Source organism: Molossus molossus, unplaced genomic scaffold (assembly GCF_014108415.1).
Source record: "Molossus molossus isolate mMolMol1 unplaced genomic scaffold, mMolMol1.p scaffold_m16_p_2, whole genome shotgun sequence".
In the NCBI taxonomy this organism is placed as follows: domain Eukaryota; kingdom Metazoa; phylum Chordata; class Mammalia; order Chiroptera; family Molossidae; genus Molossus; species Molossus molossus.
The window spans coordinates 89,667,631-89,692,141 of record NW_023425355.1 but is presented as its reverse complement, the minus strand read 5'-3'; the positions used below and the strand labels follow the sequence as shown (position 1 = coordinate 89,692,141).

Below are 24,511 nucleotides of genomic sequence, written 5' to 3'. Positions count from 1 at the left end.
CTGGTACTTCAGCACCTTGCAGGTGCCATGTGTAACTGGATTGCATAGTCCCTGCTGGGTCACACAGGCCTCTCTGTTACCCCTGCACCCTGCAGGTTCTGTGGGAGGGCAGCTGGATTGTACCAATCTCTCTTGGGCTCTGGCTTGCCACTTCTCTTGTGAGCTACTGGACTGAACAGGCCTCTGTGGAATCCCAGGTCCTGTTGCTGGCGGCTGGTGAGCGCTGCTCCCCCGTGGGGCTCAACTGCTGCTCAGCTTTTGTTGTAGTATTTGGGGATGGGTCTCAGCTTCTGGTTCGTGCTTCTGTTGCCTGGGGATGGATGTCTGCTCCCCAGCCTCTGTTGCTGGTGGTATATGTGGACTCTGATTAGGCTGCTACTATGGGGGATGGTCCTGGGTTCCCAGATGTTCTGGGCTTCAATGACAGCCACCTTGGGTGCTCCACCTTTGTGCCCTGGTCTGTTTTGACACAGAGCGTCCCCTGGGTCAATGGTGCCAGGTGTGCTGGTGGGCTCAGGTTGCTGTGCCCTAGCTGCTCCCACTGCCTCCTCCCAGGGAAGACCCGGGATGTTCCAAAATGGTGGGACCTCCCTATGGCACAGGGAGAAGAGCCCTGAAGGGCCGCTTACCACTGTAGCTGGCTGCTCCTGTCCACAGCACAGGAACCTTCTACTTTGTGGCTCTGCACTGCTCAGGTTTGGTTGTCCGCCTTTGCGTCCACTCACACTTTCTCACACCCTCACCCTCTCTCCAGTCCTGCCCATTGCCATCTTCCAGCTAAACATGATCTGCAATATTTTTCTATTTTGAGGCCTTACTGTCTGTGTCTGTACATGAGGGGTTGAGCTCGGCATCTCAGAAAGTTTGGAAAGGCTCTTAGAAGTATCATTCAGGGTGAAATATCTACCCATTTTTTGTGTGTGTAGAAGAAGGGGAGGAAGAGTCCCAAGAGGTAAGACTCCTGAGGTTTGACATACCTTACTGTGTACAACACCTTGCCATCATTGTGGATGCGGACCATCTGGTTGGGCATGGTGATTGCATATACATGTGTCCTCTTAGAATTTCTAAAAAAGGTGTCTGGGATCCATAACTGGCTCCTATATTGCCATTAAGAACAAAGCTCTCAAAGCTGCCATTGCAATGGAGGCATTCATCATACCAAGTCTGGCAGAAGGTGATGTCAATGGAGTATTTCTGGTGGAAAGGATAAAATAAAGCACACACTTGGAGCTGTGCCAAAAACATTCCCATGGCATCCTGTGACAAGCCTATCAAGCAGATAGGAAAACCCATTTATGTTTGCATAGAGAAAAGCAGCATGAGTTTGACAGGAGGAGTTTTCTATTTCCAGGTATTCCAAAAAGAAAGAAATATTTCCAAATGGATAACAGTCTGGGAAGATACATTTCATCTAGAAACAGACAGGCAATGGCGGCTTAATTGCATGGGCTGGACTCATCACATCACCATTCCCTTATAGGACTGTGGTGCTACTCCAGCCAGGTCATCACCCTCTCAGTCCTCATAGTTTCATAGCAAATCAAATATATCAGCTCCAAATTATTTGAAACATTCAGAAACACATACAACTATGATTGTATACAGCGAAGTTTCCCATTTCAGCTTTTATTTGGGGAACACAGGTTTCAATTAACCTAAATCCTTCATCCTCCAGAATTACATTTAAAAAAGGAAGTGTTTTGAGTCACAAGAAAAATGTCTATTTAGTTGCATTATTTTAAATCTTTGTTTTTATTTTTGTTTTGGTTTGGTTTTTCTTCTTAAATAAGAGCACCCAACCTCTGAGTGTTTGTGTTTGTGTGTGTGTGTGTGTGTTTGTGTGTGTGTCCATGATTATTTGGTCTCCAGATATAGTCTATTCCTTAAACTGCCTGTTACATACCAAGAAGGATGTTTAATAGGAAGAAGCATGAGCAGCTAGAAATTTGCAACACTGGTACTGAAGGAAGAAAAAAAACAGACTATAATAGAACTGCAAGCAGTTTGAACATTAAGTACCAAAACTAGCCCAAGCACCTTTACTTTAGAAGTAGGAAAACTAAGGCTCAGGGAGAAAGATGCCTGCCCAAAGTAACACAAATAGTGACAGCACATTGGCTCTGATGGTCAGAGCACCATTACCATAACCTTGTCCTGGGACAACCTTCGCTGATCTCCCACTGCAGTGTTTACTTCACTTGCACCAACAATCCCTTTGGGTACTGGGGTTCAATTTCCTTCTTCAGAATACCCCGAGTTATACTGCATCAAACAATGAACACTAGCCAGACACCCATAACCCTAGAGGCCAGTAGAGCCTACAGGAGAAGGTCAAGACAATTCCTGTTTCCCTTGATGCTTACACCAAAAGGTGGGGAGAACCGCTGCCCTATTGCTGGGATCCAGCCTCCCAGACTGAGAATGATTCCTGGAGTAGTCCAGAGAAGGACAGAAAAAAGATGGCAGAGTCTGGCCACCATTCATATGGGAACCCTCAACTCTGCCCCGCCTGGCTCCTCCAGCTTTCACAAGTGGTGTTCAGAGTGTATCTACTGTCCCAGGTGGCTGGCAGGTCCAACTTGGTTTGCAGAGCCTCATTTCTTCTCAGGCTACATGAAGGGCTTAATAATCAGAAGAAGCTTTCCTCTCCACAATCCACGTGGTTCTCCTGCTCTATTATATAGTGTTTCAAATAAGCATTTAATTTCTATATAAAAAGATACCAAATATAAGTTCACTACACATCAACTGATAGTTAACAGTTCAATTTTCCCCAGTTTGACAAGTGAGCTTGGGATGTACATCTCTTTTTCTTATGGTTTTATAATTTTTAAAATACTTATTTAATTAATTTATTTTTGTTACAGATGTTTCTCCTTTTCCCCCCAAAGATTCCCTCTTGACCTTCCTTCCTGGCCCTGTCCCCAGCTTTGTTGTCCATATACATTGTTCATACATACATGCATATAAGTTCTATGGTTAATTTCTCCCCCACAACCCCCTCTTCTGGGGCTTGTCAGTCTATACCCCACTTCCACGTCTCTGAAACTATCCCATTGCTCAGACTTTTATGTTCATTAGATTCCACAAATAATTGAGGTCATATGATACTTGTCTTTCTCTGTTTGACTTGTTTCGATAAGGACAACACTTTCCAGGTCCCACCATGTTGACACAAAGGATAAGAGATCTTTCTTTCTTATAGCTGCATAGTACTTCATTGTGTATATGTACCACAGGTTTTTTATCCCTTTGTCTACTGATGGACATTTGGGTTGTTTCCAATCTCAGCTATTGTAACTAGTGCTGCTTCAAACATGGGGGTACATATATTCTTTCTAATTGGTGTTTCAGGCTTCTTAAGGTATATTCAGAGAAGTGGGATCATTGGGTCAAATGGAAGTTCAATTTTTAATATTTTGAGGTAACACCATATTGTTTTAAATAGTGGCTGCACCAGTCTGAATTCACACCAGCAGTGTACTAGAGTCCCCCTTTACTTCACAGCCCCGCCAACACTTGTTGTTTGATGATTTGTTTTTTGTTTTTTTTTAATTTTTTTATTTTTTATTAATTAATTTTTGTTACAGATGTTTCTCCTTTTCCTCCACTGATTCTCCCCTCTCCAACCCTCCCTGCCCTGTCCCCAGTTTGTTGTCCATGTCCATTGTTCATGCATACCTACATATAAATTCTGTGGTTTATCTCTCCCCCACCATCCCCTCTTCTGTGGATTTTCAGTCTGTACCCCACTTCCACCTCTCTGGGACTACCCCATTTCTCAGACTATTATGTTCATTATATTCCACAAATAAGTGAGATCATATGAAACTTGTCTTTCTCTGCTTGGCTTGTTTCACTTAGGATGATACTTTCTAGGTCCCTCCATGTAGTCTCAAAGGATAAGAGATCTTTCTTTCTTACAGCTGCGTAGTACTCCATTGTGTATATGTACCGCAGCATTTTTATCCTTTTGTCTACTGATGGACACTTGGCCTGTTTGCAGATCTTAGCTATTGTAAATAGTGCTGCTACAAATATTCTTTCTGATTGGTGTTTCAGGATTCTTAGGGTATATTCCTAGAAGTGGAATCACTGGGTCAAATGGAAGTTCAATTTTTAATTTTTTAAGGTAACGCCATATTGTTTTCTATAGTGGCTGCACCAGTCTGCATTCCCACCAGCAGTGTACTAGAGTCCCCTTTCATCCACACCCTCACCAACACTTGTTGTTTGAAGATTTGTTGATGGTGGCCATTCTGACAGGTGTGAGGTGATACCTCATTGTTGTTATAATCTGCATCTCTCTAATGATTAGTGATGATGAGCACTTCTTTATATGTCTCTTAGTCATTTGTATATCCTGTTTAGAGAGGTGTCTATTTAGTTCCGCTGCCCATTTTTTAATTGGGTTCTTTGTCTTCCTTTTGTGGAGTTGTATGAGCACTCTCTATATATTGGAAATTAACCACTTATCTGATATATCATTGGCAGTTATGCTCTCCCATACAGTGGGTAGCCTTTCCATTTTGATGATTGTATCTTTCACTGTGCAGAAGCTTTTGAGTTTGATGTAGTCCCATGTATTCATTTTCTCCTTTGTTTCTATTGCCTTAGTTGATGTATCAGTGAAAATTCTGCTGCATATGATGTCTGAAATTTTGTTGCCTACATTTTCTTCTAGGATTTTTATGGACTCATGAGTCACATTTAAGTCTTTTATCCATTTTCAGTTTATTCTTGTGTAGGGTGTAAGTTGATGGTCTAGTTTCATTTTTCTGCATGTAGCTGTTCAACTTTCCCAACACCATTTATTAAAGAGGCTGTCCTTACTCCCTCCACTGTATGCTCTTGCCACCTTTGTAAAATATTAATTGAGCGTATTGCCTTGGGTCCATTTCTGGGTTCTCTGTTCTGTTCCACTGGTCTATATGCCAGTTCTTGTGCTAGTACCAGGCTGTTTTGATTACGGTGGCTTTGTAGTATAACCTGAAATCTGGTAATGTGATCCCTCCAACTTTGTTCTTCCTTTTCAAGATTGCTGTGGCTATTTGAGGTCTTTTTTGCTTCCATATGAACTTTTGAAGTACTTGTTCTAATTCTGTGAAGTATGCAGTTGGTATTTTGATGGGGATTGCGTTGAATCTATAGATTGCTTTAGGTAATATGGACATTTTAATGATGTTAATTCTTCCAATCCATGAACAGGGTGTGTGCTTTCACTTTTTTATATCTTCCTCCATTTTTTTTTTTTTTTCAATGACCTGTAGTTTTCTGCGAATAGGTCCTTTATTTCTTTGATTAGGTTTATTCCTAGGTATCTTAATTTTTTTGCTGCATTGGTAAATGGGATTGTTTTCTTAGTTTCTCTCTCTGTGAGTTCATCATTGGTGTATAAGAATGCCATTGATTTCTTGACGTTAATTTTGTATCCTGCTACTTTGTCAAATTCACTTCTTAAGTCTAATAAATTTTTGATGGTGTCTTTGGGGTTTTCTACGTATCATATCATGTCATCTGCAAATAATGACAGTTTCACTTCCTCCTTTTCAAGTTGGATCCCTTTTATTTTTTCTTCAGGTCTGATTGCTGTGACTAAGACTTCCAGTACTATGTTAAATAAGAGTGGTGAAAGTGGGCATCCTTGCCTGGTCCTGTTCTTAAGGGAAATGCTTTTAGTTTTTGCCCATTGAGTATGATGTTGGCTGTAGGTCTTTCATATATGGCCTTTATTATGTCTAGATATGATCCCTTTATTCCCACATTGCTGAGCATTTTTATCAGAAATGAATGCTGGATTGTGTCGAAGGCTTTTTTGGCATCTATTGATATGATCGTGTGGTTTTTATTCTTCATTTAATTTATGTGGTGTATCACGTTTATTGATTTGCGAATATTGTACCAGCCTTGCATGCCTGGGATGAATCCCACTTGGTCATGGTGGATAATTTTTTTGGTGTATTGCTGGAACTGATTTGCTAGTATTTTGTTCAGGATTTTGGCATCTATGTTCATCAAGGATATTGGCCTGCACTGTTCTTTCTTTGTAGTGTCTTTTTCTGGTTTTAGAATTAGAATTATGCTGGCTTCATAAAACGAGTTTGGAAGTCTTCCTTCTTCTTCAATTTTTTGAAATAGTTTGAGGAGAATGGGTGTTAGTTCTTCTTTGAATGTTCGTTATACTCCCCCTTTAAGCCCTCTGGGCCTGGGCTTTTGTTTGCTGGGAGAGTCTTGATTACATCTTCAATTTCCTTAGTTTTCATTGGTCTGTTCAAGTTTTCTATCTCTTTCGGGTCCAGTTTTGGGAGACTATGTGTTTCTAGGAATTTGTCCATTTCGCTTAGATTGTCGAATTTGTTGCCATATAATTGTTCACAGTAGTTGTTAATGATCTTTTGTATTTCTGTAGTGTCAGTTGTTACTTCTCCTCTTTCATTTCTGGTTTTGTGTATTTGGGTTCTCTCTCTTTGTTTCTTGGTGAGTCTAGCTTAGCATCCATCAATCTTGTTAACCTTTTTGAAAATCCACCTCTTTGTTTCATTGATCCTTTGAATTGTTTTTTTGGACTCTATGTTGTTTATTTCTGCTCCGTTCTTTACTATTTCCTTCCTTCTACTTGCTCTGGGGTTTTCTTTTGTTTGCTCTCTAGGTCATTAAGTTGTGAGGTTAGATAGTCTATTAGAAATTATTCTTGTTTTTTGAGGGAGGCCTGTAGTGCTATGATCTTTCCTCTCAGAATTGCTTTCGCTGCAACCCATAGATTTTGTGTTGTTGTTTTGTCTTCAGTTTCATTGGTTTCCAGGAAGTTTATTTCTTCCTTGATCTCCTCGGTGACCCATTTATTGGTTAATAACATGCTATTTAGCTTCCATGTGTTCAAATGTCTTTGTATGTTCTTCTTGCAATTGATTTCTAGTTTCATGGCATTGTTATCTGAGAAGATGCTTGATATGATTTCAGTCTTCTTGAACTTGTAGAGACTTAGTTTGTGCCCTAACATGTGGTCTATCTTTGAGAATGTCCCATGTGCACTTGAAAAGAATGTGAATTCTATAGTTTTGGTGTGTAATTCCCTATAGATATCTATTAAATCCGCCCTGGCCAGTTTGGCTCAGCGGTTAGAGCGTCGGCCTGCGGTCCGGAGAGACCCAGGTTCGGTTCCCGCTAAAGGCACGTGCCTTGGTTGCGGTTTGTCCCCGGCCCTGGTTGGTCGTGCGGGTGGCAGTCACTCGATGTGTCCCTTCACGTCGATGTTTCTCTCTCTCTCTCCCTTCCTCTCTCTCCCTCCCACTCTGTCTGTACAAAAAATGGAAAAATATCCTCGGGTGAGGATAAAAAAAAAAAAAGATAAATCCATTTGGTCTATTACTTCATTTAGAGTCTCTTTTTCCTTGCTAATTTTTCGTTTAGAGGATGTATCCAGTGATGTCAGCAGGGTGTTGAAGTCCCTGGCTATGATTGTATTGCTATTGATTTCTCCCTGGAAGTCCTCCAGAAGAGTTTTAATATATTTGGGTGCTCCTATATTGGGTGCATATATGTTTATCAGGGTTATATCTTTCTGTTGGATAGATCCTTTCAATATTATGTAGTGGCCTTCTTTGTCTCTAGTTATGGCCTTCATTTTGAAATCTACTTTATCAGATATGAGTATTGTTCCCCCAGCGTTGTTTTCCTTTCCATTTGCTTGGAAGATTTTTTCCATCCCTTCACTCTCAATCTATGTGAGTCTTTTGTTGTGAGGTGGGTCTCTTGTCAATAACATACAGATGAGTCATGCTTTCTCATCCAATCAATTACTCTGTGTCTTTTTATGGAAGCATTCAATCCATTTACATTTAAGGTGATTATTGATATGTACTTATCTATTGCCATTTTTGTTTAGTATGGTTCTATTTTTCTTCCCATTTCTCCTGGTAATTACAGCAGTCCTTTTAACATGTCTTGCAGTGCTGGTTTGGTGCTAATGTGTTCCCTTAGAGTTTTTTTTTTTTTTTTTCTGTCTGGGAAGCTGTTTATTTGACTTTCCATTTTGTATGATAGCCTTAGGGTAGAGTAGTCTTGGATTCAGATCCTTGTTTTTCATGACCTTGATTACTTCATGCCATTCCCTTCTGGCCTGTAGTGTTTCTTGTGAGAAGTCAGCTGAGAGCCTAACGGGGTTTTCTTTCTAGGTAACCTGTTGCTTATCTCTTGCTGCTTTTAGGATTCTCTCTTTGTCTTTAATTTTTGGCTGTTTGATTACTATGTGTCTTGGTGTGGGCCTGTTTGGGTTCTTCTTAGCTGGGGCTCTCTGTGCTTCTTGAACTTGAATGCCTTCTTCCTTCACCAAATTAGGAATGTTTTCTGTCACTATTTCTTCAAATATATTCTCTAACCCTTGCTTAATTTCTTCTTTGGGGAATCCTATGATGTGAATACTATTACGTTTCCAGTTGTCCCACAGTTGTCTTAAGCTGTCTTCCTGTTTTTTAATTGTTTTTTCCTTTTTGTTTTCTGATTGGTTGATTTTTTCTACCCTGTCTTCTAATTCACTGATCCGGTCCTCAGCTTCCTCTACTCTGCTTTTTACAACTTCCAATGTGTTTTTCTTTTCTGATATGTCGTTTTTAATTTCCAACTGGTTGATTTTCAACATTTCTATGTCTTTACTCATGGTGCTCATGTCCTTACACATGCTGTTGAGCTTCCTCAAGATCATGGCTCTGAATTCTAGTTCTTTAATTTTCTTAACTGCAACTCATTTATTTCATCTTCGGTAGAAGTCTCTTGTTCTTTCATTTGGCTTTTGTTTCTGTTTTTCACCATTTTGGCTATCACAGTGGGCTTTGGAATCTGCCAAATTGTCCGTGCGGGTGTTGGTGTTCTGCTGTTTGTGGCTTCCTCTCCTGGATTTGTATGAGGCAGGGACGACTCACTTTAACCACCACTGTCAAGTCTTAACTTTACTCTAGCTTTATTTATTTATTTTTTAATTTTTTTTATCATCCTCACCCGAGGACATCTTTCCATTTTTTATTCAGGTAGAGTGGGAGGAAGAGAAAGGAACAGAGAGATACAGAAACATCGATGTGAAAGGGACACATCGAGTGGTTGGCACCTGCACAACCAACCAGGGCCGGGGACAAACTGCAACTGATGTACATATCCCCAGCAGAAATCGAAGCCAGGTCTCTCCGGACTGCAGGCTGATGCTCTAACCGCTGAGCCAAACTGGCCAGGGCTCCTCTAGTTTTTTTTGTTTTTTTTTTGCCTGGAGGCTATTACTAGAGGTCACCTGAAGAGCCTCGGTTTCTGAGTTGCCTGAAAAACTCCCTCAAGTGCTCAGTGTAAGAGGATTTCCCGTGGGTGGGGCAGATGCTGCTTGTTAATGGGCCTCAATTAGCATTTTAATGGCCACCACGTGGGGTTGAATCTCTGAGGGAGGGGCCACCGCCTGTCCCCGGGGCCCTGGGAAGGAGTAAGATGACCACAGTCCTGTGTGGCTGCACTCAGCAAAAGCTCTGAGAACCCTCCAAATCCCAAGTGTCCCCACACAGTTCCATTCCAGCCTGCCTTCCCTCTGCCGGAGCCCAAGGTGAGTGGCTGCTACCAATTTAGCCTCTGTCCAGACTCTGTGTCTTGGAGCTGCCTGGGACTTTTAACCCGAGGACGCTGCTCCCAGCTAAGGGCGGCCGAGTCTACGGCATCATCTGAGGACTTAGCACTCAGCCGAGTTCGCAGGACTCAGTCACAGTCGCAGCCGAGGCAGCAGCAGCTTCCAGCCGAGTCCCCTGGTCCCAGCCGAGTTCGCTGGTCCCATCCCAGGCCGCTGGTAACCGTGGGCTCCCGGCCCCCTCTCGCGTCCTCACAAGCCTACCAGGAATGAGTCACTGTCCCTGGTTATGTGGTCCTCCAGGCTGCCTTTCGGTTTCCCCTTTCTGATGATTTGTCTTTATTTTTGTTGGAAATCCAGTTTGGTCCTGGGAGATGGTCTATGTAGCTCCATTCAGTCCGCCGCCATTTTTTTTTCCTGATGATTTGTTGATGGGTGCCATTCTGACCGTTGTGAGGTGATACCTCATTGTTTTAATTTGCATCTCTGATGAGTAGTGATATTGAGCATTTCTTCATATGTCTCTTAGCCATTTGTATGTCCTGTTTGGAGAGGGGTCTATTTAGTTCCTCTGCCCATTTTTCAATTGGGTTCTTTGTCTTCGTTTTGTTGAGTTGTATGAGCACTCTATATATATTGGAAATTAACCCCTTTTCTGATATATAATTGGCAATTATGCTCTCCCGTACAGTGGGTTGCTCTCCCATTTTGATGATTGTATCTTTTGCTATGCAGAAGCTTCTGAGTTTGATGTAGTCCCATGCGTTCATTTTCTCCTTTGTTTCTGTTGCCTCAGGTGATATGTATCAGTGAAAATTTTACTGTGTATGATGTCTGCAATTTTGTTGCCTACATTTTCTTCTAGGATTTTTATGGATTCATGAGTCAAATTTACGTCTTTTATCCATTTTGAGTTTATTCTTGTGTATGTTGTAAGTTGATGGTCTAGTTTCATTTTTTTGCATGTAGCTGTCCAGTTTTCCCAACATCATTTATTAAAGCGGCTTTCTTTACTCCACTGTATGTTCTTGCAACCTTTGTCAAATATTAATTGAGCATATTGCCTTGGGTCCATTTCTGGGTTCTCTGTTGTGTTCCATTGTTGTATATGCCTCCAAATCCCGAGTGTCCCCACACATTCCAGTCCTGTCTGCCCTCCCTGTGCCGGTGCTCAAGGTAAGTGGCTGTGGCTATTTTATCCTCTGTCTCAGCTCTGCGCTTTGGAGCTTCTTGGGAGTTTAACCTGAGGGCGCTTCTTCCAGCTAAGGCGGCTGCCAACCGTGGGCTCCTAGCCCCTCTCTGGCATCTCCGCAGGCTTACCAGAATTGAATCAGTGTCCCTGGTTATGTGGTCCTTCAAGCTGCTTTTCTGTTGTTTTTTCCTGAGGATTTGTCTTTATTTTCACTGTAATTCCAGTTTGGTCCTGGGAGATGGTCTGTGTAGCTTCCATTCACTCCACCACCATTTTCTCTGGCGCTCGGGATATACATCTCTTTTAGCTTAGCTGAAACTCTAGAAATTTGGTGTCAAGGAATTGGCTTAATTAGAATTGCTTGCTATAATTGCCTCAGCACGAATCAGACTTAGCAACTATTGATGCTGTGACAGAAGTCATTCCCAGACTGGTCACTGTCCTCTAAGCTCAAGCCAGGAGACTGGTAGAAACATTTGATTTAAATGCATATGATGTGGGCTCGTTGATTGAAGGGTATTAGAGTTCAAAGAACCCACTAAACAATCACTTCTACTGTGTAACAGAACACTGGAGATTCACAACCTTGCTAAGAAACTCAGCTACCTCAAATGTAAAGTAGGGATTCCAGTGGCTGTCTTGCCTGCCACATAGGCTTTCATGAGGATCCAAGGAGACATATACACTGTTTATTAGCAAGTGCTATGGTTGTGTGAGAGTTACACCAACCACAGGACTCTAGTGTCACCAGGGAAAAGCAGTCTGTACAAGAACTGAGACCTCCCACAGCTTTAAAAAACAATTTGGAACTATGTAGAAGACCAGACTTCTCAGGAACTTTAACACCACATAAGTGCTTGGAATCTTCTAAAGGCACTTGGCTAAAGCACCACTTTACTGGCCAAAGAAAATCAAGCTGTTGACTACTCCTTGGACCAGCTTTGTGTTGGATGCCAGGTTCAGTGACTGCTGAGTTATTACACTGTATCACTTGGGATTGTCAAGTATTAGCAAATCCAGGCACCTCAGGTGAGTCCACTGCTACCAATATTAATAGGGGCAGAGCAAGAAGAGATAGGGCATTCAGCTACTATGAGTAGGGCTACTGCTTTGCTGCCACAAGGGTTCTTGAAGATGATAGAAATTGACTTACCAAAATTATATCTTACACAAATGGCAGGGAGGTTGTAATCACAAATTGTTCACTATTCTTCAGGCCACTTTTTCCATCCCCACACTAATAACCTGAAAGACCCATTTTCTATTAAGAGTAAATAGGGCCATCATGGTGGGACCACAAGACTTCAGCCTCTGGGTCTTGCTCAGAACCCAGTGTTTCTTAGTATATAAACAATTTAAATCAAACTGATTCCTAAATTCATACTCATTTTTGTGGTAAACACATTGATAATAACAAAAGTAAATATCACATCAAGGAAAAGGGGGGAAAAAAGCACTTTAAAATGTCAAGAGAAACTAAAAAAGATCTGTCTGCTTTCATGCTTCTCTTTTTCCTTGTTATTTCCCAGTATTCCATTCTAGTGGCTACAGGCCTTTACTTGATCATGGTCATGTGTATTACACAGGGACTAAGGAGCCCCCAGTGATCTTCACTTCCTAGTATTCATGCCCTAGTGTAATCCTCTCCACTTGACTGTGGGCTGGACATAATGACTTGCTTCTGATGAACAGAATACCACTGGAGCAATGGGATGCCACTCCCAAAATTAGATTGCAAGTTTGTGAATACCATTTCTCAGGTTCTTGTTCACTCTGAGGGAAGCCAGATGCATGTTGTGAGCTATCCTGTGGAGAGGCCTACATGGCAAGCACTGTGGAAGACTTCCAGACAACAGCTAGAATGAACTTGAAAGTGAATCTTTTCTCATTTGAGCTTTCAGATGAGATGTCAGCCTTAACTGACACCTTAACTGCAGCCTTGTAAGAGACTCAGAAACAGAGGACCTAGTTAAATCATGCCTGGATTCCAAACCCACATGAACTGTTAGCTAATGACTATTTGTTGTTTTAAGATCCTGTATTTGGGGATAAGTTGTTACGTAGCAATACGTATAAGTACACCATGCCTCAAGAACCTGGTAGCCAAATAAAGCATCACAAGGGGCAATCTCTTTCTTTTGCTCAGCTTATATAAATATCTTGATCTATCATGAATGTTTACTTAACTTTGAGTGTCTATTTGCAAACCCATCTCAGAGCCTAGACTCTGAGCTCACCCCATGATGCTTGTTGGTACCAGACACACTAAAACTTGTGTCTGACTTGGGCCAGGCCAAGTCTATGACTATAATAGAGTTGATTACCACCACCTTTCTCATTATCACACTAGGCAGATGAAAGTGACTTGTGCAGAATATCTTTCATAATTCATTTGTTCAGCTAACATATACTGAGTCTTTGACATTAAGAAGTCCATAGTCAAGGGATCAAGACACACATAGAGCACATAATTACAATATGATGAGGTAGGGAAGGTCAACTAAACAACTGGGATATATAAGCTAGATAGATTTGAGTGCTAAAGAGAAGAGTATGGTGTAAGAAGGGAGCAATAAACAGCTATGGAGGTCAGGGAGAATGCCATGAAAGAGATGTTATTTGAGCTAGAACCTAAAGGATAAGGCTTCTGAAAAATAGTTGGAGCAATGGCATACCAAACAGAAAATAGCTTGAACAACGACTCAGAGGCACAAGATAGTTTGGGAACACCCATAGTCTAGTGTGAGTAGAGTATGTGGTCTCTAAAGGGGTTAAAAGAAATAAGACCAGAGTCCTGGATTGGCTCCAGCCATGTAGGGCCTTGACTGCTAAAGTATGGGGTTAAACTTCATGGTTTAAGCAGGGTCAGAATTGCAGGAGGCACATCACTCAGAAGATCCGGTTAGTAGGTGGACTGGAGTATGCAAAAACCTTGAATTCTGTGCATTTCAAGTAGGAGATAATGGAGGCTAACAGTGGACAGTACTGACACTAGAATGATAGCAGTGGAAAAGGAGAGAAAGGATCAGGGAAAAATTAGAGAAACAGTCTTAGAACAAGAGTTGCTAACTGTAGACTTAAGTCCATGAAAATCATTATCAAAAGAAACAAGCCATTCCACTGTGGTATTTAAAGTTGCTTTATTTTAATTTTGAATGGAAGACTGGAAGATGTAGTCAGTATTTTGAAGGTCCTCTTCAGTCAGTGAGGAACTTAACTTTCACAGCCTCCTTCTCAAGTCAGTGTTGGTTAAAATCTCTCCCCTCACCCCAAACTTAGTCATAGGCACACAGAGCAAGAAAAAACATGTATGTGAAAGGCCTCATGCATAAGCTAGTAGATACTGTATCAAAGCTCAGTACTCACCATGTCCAAGATAGAGATAGGACCAAGGGTGTTGACAGAGAGCTCAACAGTGACCACAGTGGGCTTTTCTATAAAGGAAACAGAAGTAGCAGAGATAAATTTAGGGACCGGTGTGGTCTGAAGAGAGAAAAAGGGAGAAGGATAAGGGTTAGACTATATGGTTTAAACCTCTGATTCTATTTCTTTGTTTTTTTCATGGCAGAAACCAATTCACAGACTGTTAAAAGATAGACATACCTCAAGGTCATATCACATAGTCCAGTCATCTCATTTTATAGCTGGAAAAATGGGAAGAGAGAAGAGAAAAGTCTAGGTCAAGGTGAATGGCTTTGCTGAACTATAGTTGACCTCTTTTACTTGACAGATGAGCAACAGGTGTTCCTGCCCACGTGCATGGCACCCGCACCTACACCTCAAGATCATTCTTCATATTTGTGCCTTCAAACCCTCTCCCCTCTGGGAGGGAATAACTATGTTCTGTTACTTACTACCAGTGCCAGGGCACAGTTTGTAATCATAGTTATTCAGGATACTGTCCAGGATTTGAGTGGCTGCTGGCAATTTTCTGAGTTTGTGGTGGATATCAATAGCACTAGGCTTTATTTCTTCAGAAGGGAGCTTCTTTTTCGGATCCTGGGGCTTGGGGCCATAGACGTCATCATGATGAGCAGAGGGTCCCTTCTTCAATTCAACATGAGGTCCTTCAATCCTAGAATATATGAACAAAAATGAAGCTCTGTCCTCCAATTTGTAGGGGCCACAGTTGTTGCCTCTTGGGACAGAAGCAAACCAAAATAATCTGGAACCCAAGGCATAGTTAAAGAGTGACTAGCAACAGTACATTATGAACCAGTAATAAATTATATTTACTTATTTCTTCTAAATCTTGTTGGTCTTTAGAAATTTTTCATGCTATTCCCCCTTTTTTGATGATAATTCTTTATTTCTAAAAATCAATATAAAAACCAAGCTCAATATTTTAATAGGAATTTTAATGTAAAATGATGAAGGCATTGGTGTATTAATTCTGGTCAATCAGTTGCAGTTGCTAAGTTTGGTCTCCTGTCTGCCTGACCAGTACCATTGGGGAGCAAATAGGCAGGCAGAAGGCCAGGACTGCTGAGGAATGTTCAAGAAAGCCAGAGAAACCTCTCTCATAAAAGGCTGGAACACTGTGGGAATATTCTGCATGTCTTTGCTTTTGTGATACTCATTGCATTGCAGTTGGAGGCTGGGAGTCATGAGAAGCTCTAAGCACTGAGGAAAGGCAGGAGTCCTTCACCCAAATACTGTCATCCAGGAAATAGATGGCCAACAGAAATATACCCGGAGAGCCACAGCCATGCACTGTAGCCAAAATAATAATGAGAGGAATAATTAAATTAAGAAAAATAAAAGTTTAAAGAGCCACCTGCTAATAGATTTAGTCAAGGTTGTGCTACCTTTGCTAAGAGGCAGTGAGGAAGGGGGTACCATGAGGCTTCTGAGGTTCTGATTATGTTTTAGTTTCTAATGTGGGTGTCTTGACATCATTGTGATAATTTTCTGACAACTCATCAGCTGTACACTTATGATTTGAGCAGTTTTATAAATATATATTTTAATGCAACAAGAAATGTTTTGAAAAATAAAAATGCTAATAAAAATTTGTTAATACATGGACCTTATTCGGACCCTGATTTTAAAAGTCAAACAAAAAACCAAAACAATAAAAACATTTATGACAAAATAAGGGTGATCTAAACATTGACTGGATAGTTTCTTCAGCATGAAGACATTATTCTAAAAGTTTTTGTCTAATAGTGGTATTTTATTATGTTTTTGGAGTCCTTATGACTAGAAATATATACTAAAATAATTACGAATAAAATTATATAATGTCTGAGATTTGTTTTATTTGAGATTTATTTTAAAATAATTTATGCTGGAAATGGAGAAAATAAGAATGGCTATGAGTTGATAATTAATGAGGCTGATGATGAGTACAAGAAGATCCACTCTACTGTTCCCTCTACTTTTATATACCTTTGAAAAAATTATAATGAAAAGCTTTTTAAATAAGCTATCAGGAAAACTAATCTGTGATACTGAGAAGCATGAGAGTGGTTTCATTTGGGGGGAGTGGACTAGGAGAGGGCATGTGGTGAGGATTGTAGGGGGAGGGGGTGAAAGTGACTGGAATGTTCTATTTCCTGGTCTAGTGGGGTTTACATGGGCATGTTTACTTTCTAAAAATCCACTGAGCTGTTCACTCATATTTGTATATTTTTTTATATTTGTATATTATACCTCCAAAATGATTTTTTTTAAATAAGTCATCAAGAATTTTTTTTCCTAAAATAAGGGGTTAACAGGGCAGAAAATGTGGGCAAGGCCTCTGTACTACAGACCAAGGGACTGCCAACTTAAGCAGCAAAATGCTTTTTCCTATACTATTTCAAGCTCTTAGAATTGCTTAACTAGTGTACAAATGTGCCACGTCTATGCCACTTCTCATGAATGAAGTGGCTGATTCCCATTGTGGGCAAGGGGAGAACTGGGCTTAGGAAAAGCAGTTTCTGTTTCCAAATACCACAACCAGAGATGTCCCCTTTCCCTGAAGCTTTTTCCCAGTCCCCTGAATAGATAATACTAACAACTTTGGGAGGGGTGAGGGAGAACAAGGGCCTGAGACCCTGCCAAATGAGTGACATCGCTGGGAGTATAGCACAATCAGGCCTGGCACTACCAACCAAAACTATCCAAGAACCTGTAGCTGCCCCTCCCCGATATCTGAAGCAAAAAAAAACCAAAAACAAAAACAGAACACACAAAAAAAGAACCCTGAGGTTCAAGAGGCAAATAAGCAAAAGCCCAAGGTCACCAAAGCCCCCCTGCTCCTAGACTAGTTTGCAATGAAACTGATAGAGTCTTGAGGTTGCTATAATCCTACAATTAACTTTCTCAGTAAAATAACAAACAAACAAAAACACTCTCATCCTAGGATCCTTGGGGTTAAGGAGCTGCTGATATTGCATACTTTTCCTCAGCTAGCCATTAAGCCCACTTTCAGGGCAAAAAAATAACAAAACTTTGAAAAACACTCATTCATTGGACTAGTGGGATCATTCCATGGGGGCTTTTCAGGCACCGACATCCCTCTTTGAGATGTGATGGTCCAAGATGGAGCTGAATTTCTGCAGTCCCTACCCCCACTGAGGATGTTTATTTAGCTGGCTTGGAGGAGGAAAGGGAATAAGAAAAGGGCCATTGGATGTTTTTTTCAAATCATCCCTCTTTTTCACCTTACATAGAGAGAAACTGAGGCTCCAATGGGGGAAGGGCTGTGCCCATATTCACGCAATTGATTTGAGGCTGAGCCTGGACCAGAGTAAGTAAGTATTCCTGATTGGATGTGGCCCTTGCAAGCACATCCCATTGCCCCCTCCCCAGCTCTTTCTTGACAATCATGGGTTGCCAGGTTGGCAGTATTTGAACATCAGTTACGTCACCCCCCACCCCAAAAAGGTAGTTTCCATCTCAACAGACTATCTTTATGGTTGTTTCCCTCCTACCTCTCTTTTGCCCTAGCCAGTTCTCCCAACCAGTCTATTTCACATCTGGGTGGATGTGGAAAACTGGATATTACTAGCACAAATTCTGAAATAATTTACCAAGTCTATGCTGGGGGCATTCCCCTCCCAAGTCAGGGCACCAGTGAGCAAGCAGGGAGCCATACAGCTTCTCTCTTGAGGAACTCAACCATTCTAAGGTGAGAAGAGAAGCCATCTTCCCTCTCCCCAACACAGATAAGCAAGACACAAGCCCAGTGCCATAGAGGGAGACTTGAGAATAATGGACAGATCAGGAAGCTTAAGAACACTTGACAGTTTGTAGTCAGTGGGAAACCCTCTAAAAAATATGAAGCTGTCACCTTCCACCCTAAAGCACCAGAAATTCAGGGGGCAACATTCCTAGTAGTGTCTCAGGGCCAGAAGATGCGAGGGAAACTGGCTACTCAAGGGAAACCTGCTAATAGCCTAAACAATATGGTGTTACCTCAAAAAATTAAAAATTGAACCTCCATGTGACCCAGTGATCCCACTTCTAGGAATATACCCTAAGAAGCCTGAAACACCAGTCAGAAAGAATATATGTACCCCCATGTTTATAGCAGCACTATTTACAATAGCTGAGATCTGGAAACAGCCCAAATGTCCATCAGTAGATGAATGGATAAGAAAGCTGTGGTACATATACACAATGGAGTACTATGCAGCTGTAAGAAAGAAAGATCTCTTATCCTTTGAGACAACATGGGGGGACCTGGAAAGTGTCATCCTAAGCGAAACAAGCCAAACAGAAAAAGACAAGTATCATGTGATCTCACTTATTTGTGGAATATAATGAACATAACAGATTGAGCAATGGGGTAGTCCCAGAGACATGGAAGTGGGGTACAGACTGACAATCCCCAGAAGAGGGGGTAGTGGGGGAGAGATAAACCACAGAACTTATATGCATGTATGCATGAACAATGGACATGGACAACTAAGATGGGGACAGGGCGGGGAGGAAGGGTGAGGCGGAATCAGTGTGGGGGAAGGGAGAAACATCTGTAACAAAAATAATTAATTTTAAAAAAAGAAATAAAAATGAGGAGAAATCCAGGAACCAAACCACAGACCTCAGAGAATAACAACATGGCTAACCTGGCTCTGGTCTGCTCTAGACCCAGCAGGGTTTTTTATGGAGGGTGGGGGGATGATGAGACAGAAAAAAGGAGGCTGATGGCAGATGGAGTCTGGTGGATAGCTGGGGCGGGAACCCTGAGACAAAACCAGGGCTAGTACCTGGGACTGGCATCAAGAGGAATGGAAGAAAGGGAAGCAAGTAAAATCAGAGTTCTCTGCCACCTTGCTTTGTATGCTGTTGGAGTTCAGGGGGAAAAAATTGAAGGAGAAGAAAAACTAGCTAACACTAAAACACTTTAGGCACAGTTTTGCTCCCCGAGCCTGTGAGACTTTCTGGGTGCTATCTTCCCAAAGTTTCCCCTCTTTGGCCGCCTAAGTCCTATTGCTAAGAAGCGCTAGCCTGCCGTTTTCTCTTCCCACGGATGACTGAGAGAGAGAGAGAGCGTGCTGGTTCTCAGTGGTGCTGGTTCTCAGAGGTCGCACTGATTTGAAGAGGGGGAGTCTGGCGATGGGAGTGGCCAGGGGACAGGGGATCTGCCTTCCTTCCTGGGTGCGCCCTTTCAGGGTCCCAGAGCACCTGTCCTAGAGGAAGCGGTGTAGATGATGGCCGCAGAAGGGCTGGGGGCAAGGTGGGCCCAGGGCTAACAGGAGCCGGCCTAGCTCCTGTGAACAGGGAGCTAGGCGCGAAGGGCTCCTGGGTTACAGGATGGAGACTCACCTAGACGCCATGATTAAGGACATGCCCAGGAGGATCAGGAGAACTTTAGTCAACATGGTGCTGGAGACCGGCGTGACCACCTGTGCAGAGGTCACTATGCAGGGTTTTGCAGCACCAAGCGCAGTGTGGAGGGTTTTGTCGGGCTCCAACTTTCACTCCTCCCACTCACCCCGCCCTGCGCGCTCCCCACCCAGGCCCGCCCCTTAGGCCCCCTTGGAAATCTATGACTTGTTAGTTGCACAGCAGAGAGTGGAGAGGGGCAGTTGGCGAGGGCCTCAAAGGGAGGAGGAGGGAGAGGGGGAGGGAGACCCGTCATGAAGCTCCACCCCCACCCCATGCCACCAATTCCGTGCTGCTGGCCAGCCAGGGGTGGGAGACTGGGGAGTGAGGGGGAGGCAAGCTGGTGGTGCATGGGCCTCAGGCGGGGGAAACCCGCAGTCTAAGGCTGTGGCTGGGAGGGTGGTCGCAGACTGGGCCGGGCAAGGGCAAGATGGGGAAGCTGGGTGGGCTTCTTCTTCCTCCATAACTCCCTCCAGCTCACTGACCTGCTGTGGGGTGGAGCTATGACTTCCAGCCCTTGGCTTCCCCCCACAACCTATTGCAGCCCATCACTTCCACAAATTGGCCTCTGAGGTTTCCCGCACCCTCACTCCACACCTTCCAGTCTTTCAGAGCACATCTCTTGGCATCTGAAGTCAAATGGGTAACTTAGCATCTTCCTTGACACTGGGGAAGAAGAGAGACTTGGGGGTCTCCCTAGCAAGTTCTGATATGAGCTACTACAAGGGCCAGTTTCCCAGCTATTTGGGGGAGGGAGAGGACCTGTCAACAGAAGACCAGGATGAGGGATTCACTGGACGATGACTGTAGCACTCCACAGAGACAATGACACAATTGGCTTCTGGTTCAACCTGGGGGCCTGGGTGTGAGATAGACTACCTGGGGTGTAGGGACCTTGGAAATCCCCTCTGCATGATCAGCTGGTCAAATCTTTCTGGAGACTTGACTCCAGCTGATGCCAGAATAAGTGAGAAAGCATTAAGGATGGGGATGAGGGTCAGTACCCCCATTCGGGGGGTGGGCATCTCAAGAGTCTTAAGCATCCTTGGATTTCATCTTTCTTGCCTAGACCCTCATGATTCACTTGATACAAAAGAATTGCATATATTTGTGTATCAAACCGATGTCAAACACTGGCAGCATCTTCACCTGTTGCTCTAAAATGGGTTGTGTGCATGCCAGCACACCTAGTGGCTCATTGGAGAGGATTTGCTGTACCATGCTAGTCTAATACACCCTTTCCATCACCCATCCCCATCCCATCTCTCTGCTTTGTCATCTTCACAACACTGCTCACTAATAATTTCCTTGGGCAATTCTTTGTGAGCTTGTTTATGGTAGATTTCCCCTACTGGAGTAAGCTCACTGACAAATACAAAACAAAACACAAAAATGAGTCTGTCTTGTTTTCCACCACATCGCTGAATCTTAGATGAGTTCTGGGCTCACAGTAGGCACTCAACAAATATTTAGTGTTGGCCTTGGTGCAGCTGTGCATCCTAGTGCCACTAAGTTCACTGGGTTCTGGGCTCCTTTAAGACTCCTTGCAAGAGAGAAGATGGCAGGACACATTCAGACCTCCTGTGTGTATGCTTCCTAGCCCTGTGACATGGCCAGCTTCATGGGCGTGAGATCTGTGTAATTCCACTGGGCCCTGCACTTAGAAGGGGCCCATTCTTTGTTAAATGTTTTGCTGTTGCCCTTCAAAATTTTTAATAATTTTTGAACAAGTGGTCCTGCATTTTCATTTTTCCCAGGACCCTGCAAATTATGTAGCTACTCTTGCGCTAGGGAGACATGATGCAGATCAGGGGACAGGCAAACACAGAGCATTCCTGAGCCTCCAAACATAAAGCTGAGTGGCCATCTTCCTGCCTTTCTGTACAGTACCAGACTGCTTCAGAGAGGGGCAATTATGCCCTTACTATAACTATTCTTGGAACTGAAGTGTCTTGTATGGTTTGTCTAATTTACTTGTCTTCCTCTGGGTTGAGTACAGTGCCCGATAACCAGCACTATTTATATTTTCTGAATGAGTGACTGAATGCCACACAGCCAAGGGGCAAGTAGTTACAGCACCCTAAACAGAGGACATACGCAAGGGCACCTTTCCCTTAGGGGTTGATATTCATACTTTTCGGTTCTCCAAGTATTTCACACATGTTTTTGTCTTTGCTGGCCCCTGGACTTGGTGATGGAGGAATATACAGCAAGCCTTGGAAACGGTCTTGACTCTCACAAGAGCGGAGAGGCAACTTCTCTCAAAAATTATTAACACAAGGTAAACAGTCATGATTGCCCTGCTTTGCCCATGAAGACAGGGCTCTCTCTAGCTGGGAACTCCTGGAATCTGCATACAGACCGGAAGAAGGTGTACTTTGCACAGAACTGAGCTTGGCAGAGAGCCAGCTGAGGTGTTGAAATTAAAAATGCATGGCGTTTAGGACACAAACTAAGTATCTGCAAGTTCAAGAAGATTGAAATCATATCAAGCATCTTCTCAGATCACAATGGCATGAAACTAGAAATCAATTGCAACAATAACATGCAAAGACATTTGAACACATGGAAGCTAAATAGCATGTTATTAAACAACGAATTGGTTACCGAGGAGATCAAGGAAGAAATTAAAAACTTCCTAGAAACCAATGAAAATGAACACACAACGATACAAAATTTGTGGGATGCAGCAAAAGCAGTTCTGAGAGCAAAGTTCATAGCACTACAGGCTTACCTCAAGAAACAAGAAAAAATCCTAATTGACTCTATAACCTCACAACTGAAAGAACTAGAAAGCGAACAAAAAGAAAACCCCAGAGCAAGTAGAAGGAAGGAAATAGTAAAGATCAGACCAGAAATAAATGACATAGAGACCAAAAATAAAATTCAAAGGATCAATGAAACAAAGAGCTGGTTTTTCAAAAAGATAAACAAGATTGATGGACCCTTTGCTAGACTCACCAAGAAACAAAGAGAGAGAACACAAATACACAAAATCAGAAATGAAAGAGGAAAAGTAACAACTGACACCACAGAAATACAAAAGATCTTTAACAACTACTATGAACAATTAAATGGCAACAAATTCAACAACATAAGCGAAATGGAAAAATTTCTAGAAACACGTAGTCTCCCAAAACTGGACTGGGGAGAGATAGAAAACTGGAACAGACCAATAACACTAAGGAAATTGAAGATGTAATCAAGACTCTCCCAGAAAACAAAAGCCCAGGCCTGGATGGCATCATGGGGGAGTTTTACCGAACATTCAAAGAAGAACTAACCCCATTCTCCTCAAACTATTTCAAAAAATTCAAGAAGAAGGAAGACTTCCAAACTCATTTTTTGAGGCCAGCATAATTCTAATTCCAAATCCAGAAAAATACACAACAAAGAAAGAAAACTACAGGCCAATATCCCTGATGAACATAGATGCCAAAATCCTGAACAAAATGCTAGCAAATAGGCTCCAGCAATACACCAACAAAATTATCCACCATGACCAAGTGGGATTCATCCCAGGCATGCAAGGATGGTACAATATTCGCAAATCAATAAATGTGATACACCACATAAATTAAATGAAGAATAAAAACCACACGATCATATCAAAAGATGCCGAAAATCCATCGACAAAATCCAGCGTCCATTTCTGATAAAAACGCTCAGCAATGTGGGAATAGAGTGATCATATCTAGACATAATAAAGGCCATATATGAAAGACCTAAAGCCAACATCATACTCAATGGGCAAAAACCAAAAGCATTTCCCTTAAGAACAGGAACAAGGCAAGGATGCCCACTTTTGTCCCTCTAATTTAACACAGTATGGGAAGTCTTAGCCACAGCAATCAGACCTGAAGAAAAAATAAAAGGGATCCAAATTGGAACGGAGGAAGTAAAAACTGTCATTATTTGCAGATGACATGATATTATACATAGAAAACACCAAAGACTCCATCAAAAACTTACTAGACTTAATAAATGAATTTGGCAAAGTAGCAGGATACAATATTAACGTCAAGAAATCAACGGCATTCTTGTACACCAATGATGAACTCACGGAAAGAGAAACTAAGAAAACAATCCCATTTACCATCGCACCAAAAAAATTAAGATACCTAGGAATAAACTTAATCAAAGAAATAAAGGACCTATTCACTGAAAACTACAGGTCATGGAAAAAAGAAATAAAGGAAGATATAAAAATGTAGAAGCACACACCCTGTTCATGGATTTGAATAATTAATATTATTAAAATGTCCATATTACCCAAAGCAGTCTATAGATTCAATGCAATCCCCATCAAAATACCACTGGCATACTTTACAGAATTAGAACAAGTACTTCAAAAGTTCATATGGAACCAAAAAAGACCTCAAATAGCTACAGCAATCTTGAAAAAGAAGAACAAAGTTGGAGGGATCACATTGCCAGATTTCAAGTTATACTACAAAGCCACCATAATCAAAACAGCCTGGTACTGGCACAAGAACAAGCATATAGACCAGTGGAACAGAACAGAGAACCCAGAAATGGACCCAAGGCAATATGCTCAATTAATATTTGACAAAGCTGGCAAGAGCATACAGTGGAGTAAGGACAGCCTCTTTAATAAATGGTGTTGGTAAAACTGGACAGCTACATGCAGAAAAATGAAACTAGACTATCAACTTACACCCTACACAAGAATAAACTCAAAATGGATAAAAGACTTAAATGTGACTCATGAATCCATAAAAATCCTAGAAGAAAATGTAGGCAACAAAATCTCAGACATCATATGCAGCAGAATTTTCACTGACATATCACCTAAGGCAATAAAACAAAGAAGAAAACTAACACATGGGACTACATCAAACTCAAAAGCTTCTGCACAGCAAAAGATACAATCATCAAAACGG

The 24,511-nt window shown here is 42.1% G+C and overlaps 1 pseudogene; it reads right to left on the bottom strand.

The window, feature by feature from the left end:
* Window positions 1-19,603, bottom strand: part of LOC118635381 — a 47,977-nt pseudogene extending 28,374 nt beyond the window's left edge.
* Between the last annotated feature and the right edge of the window lie 4,908 nt (window positions 19,604-24,511).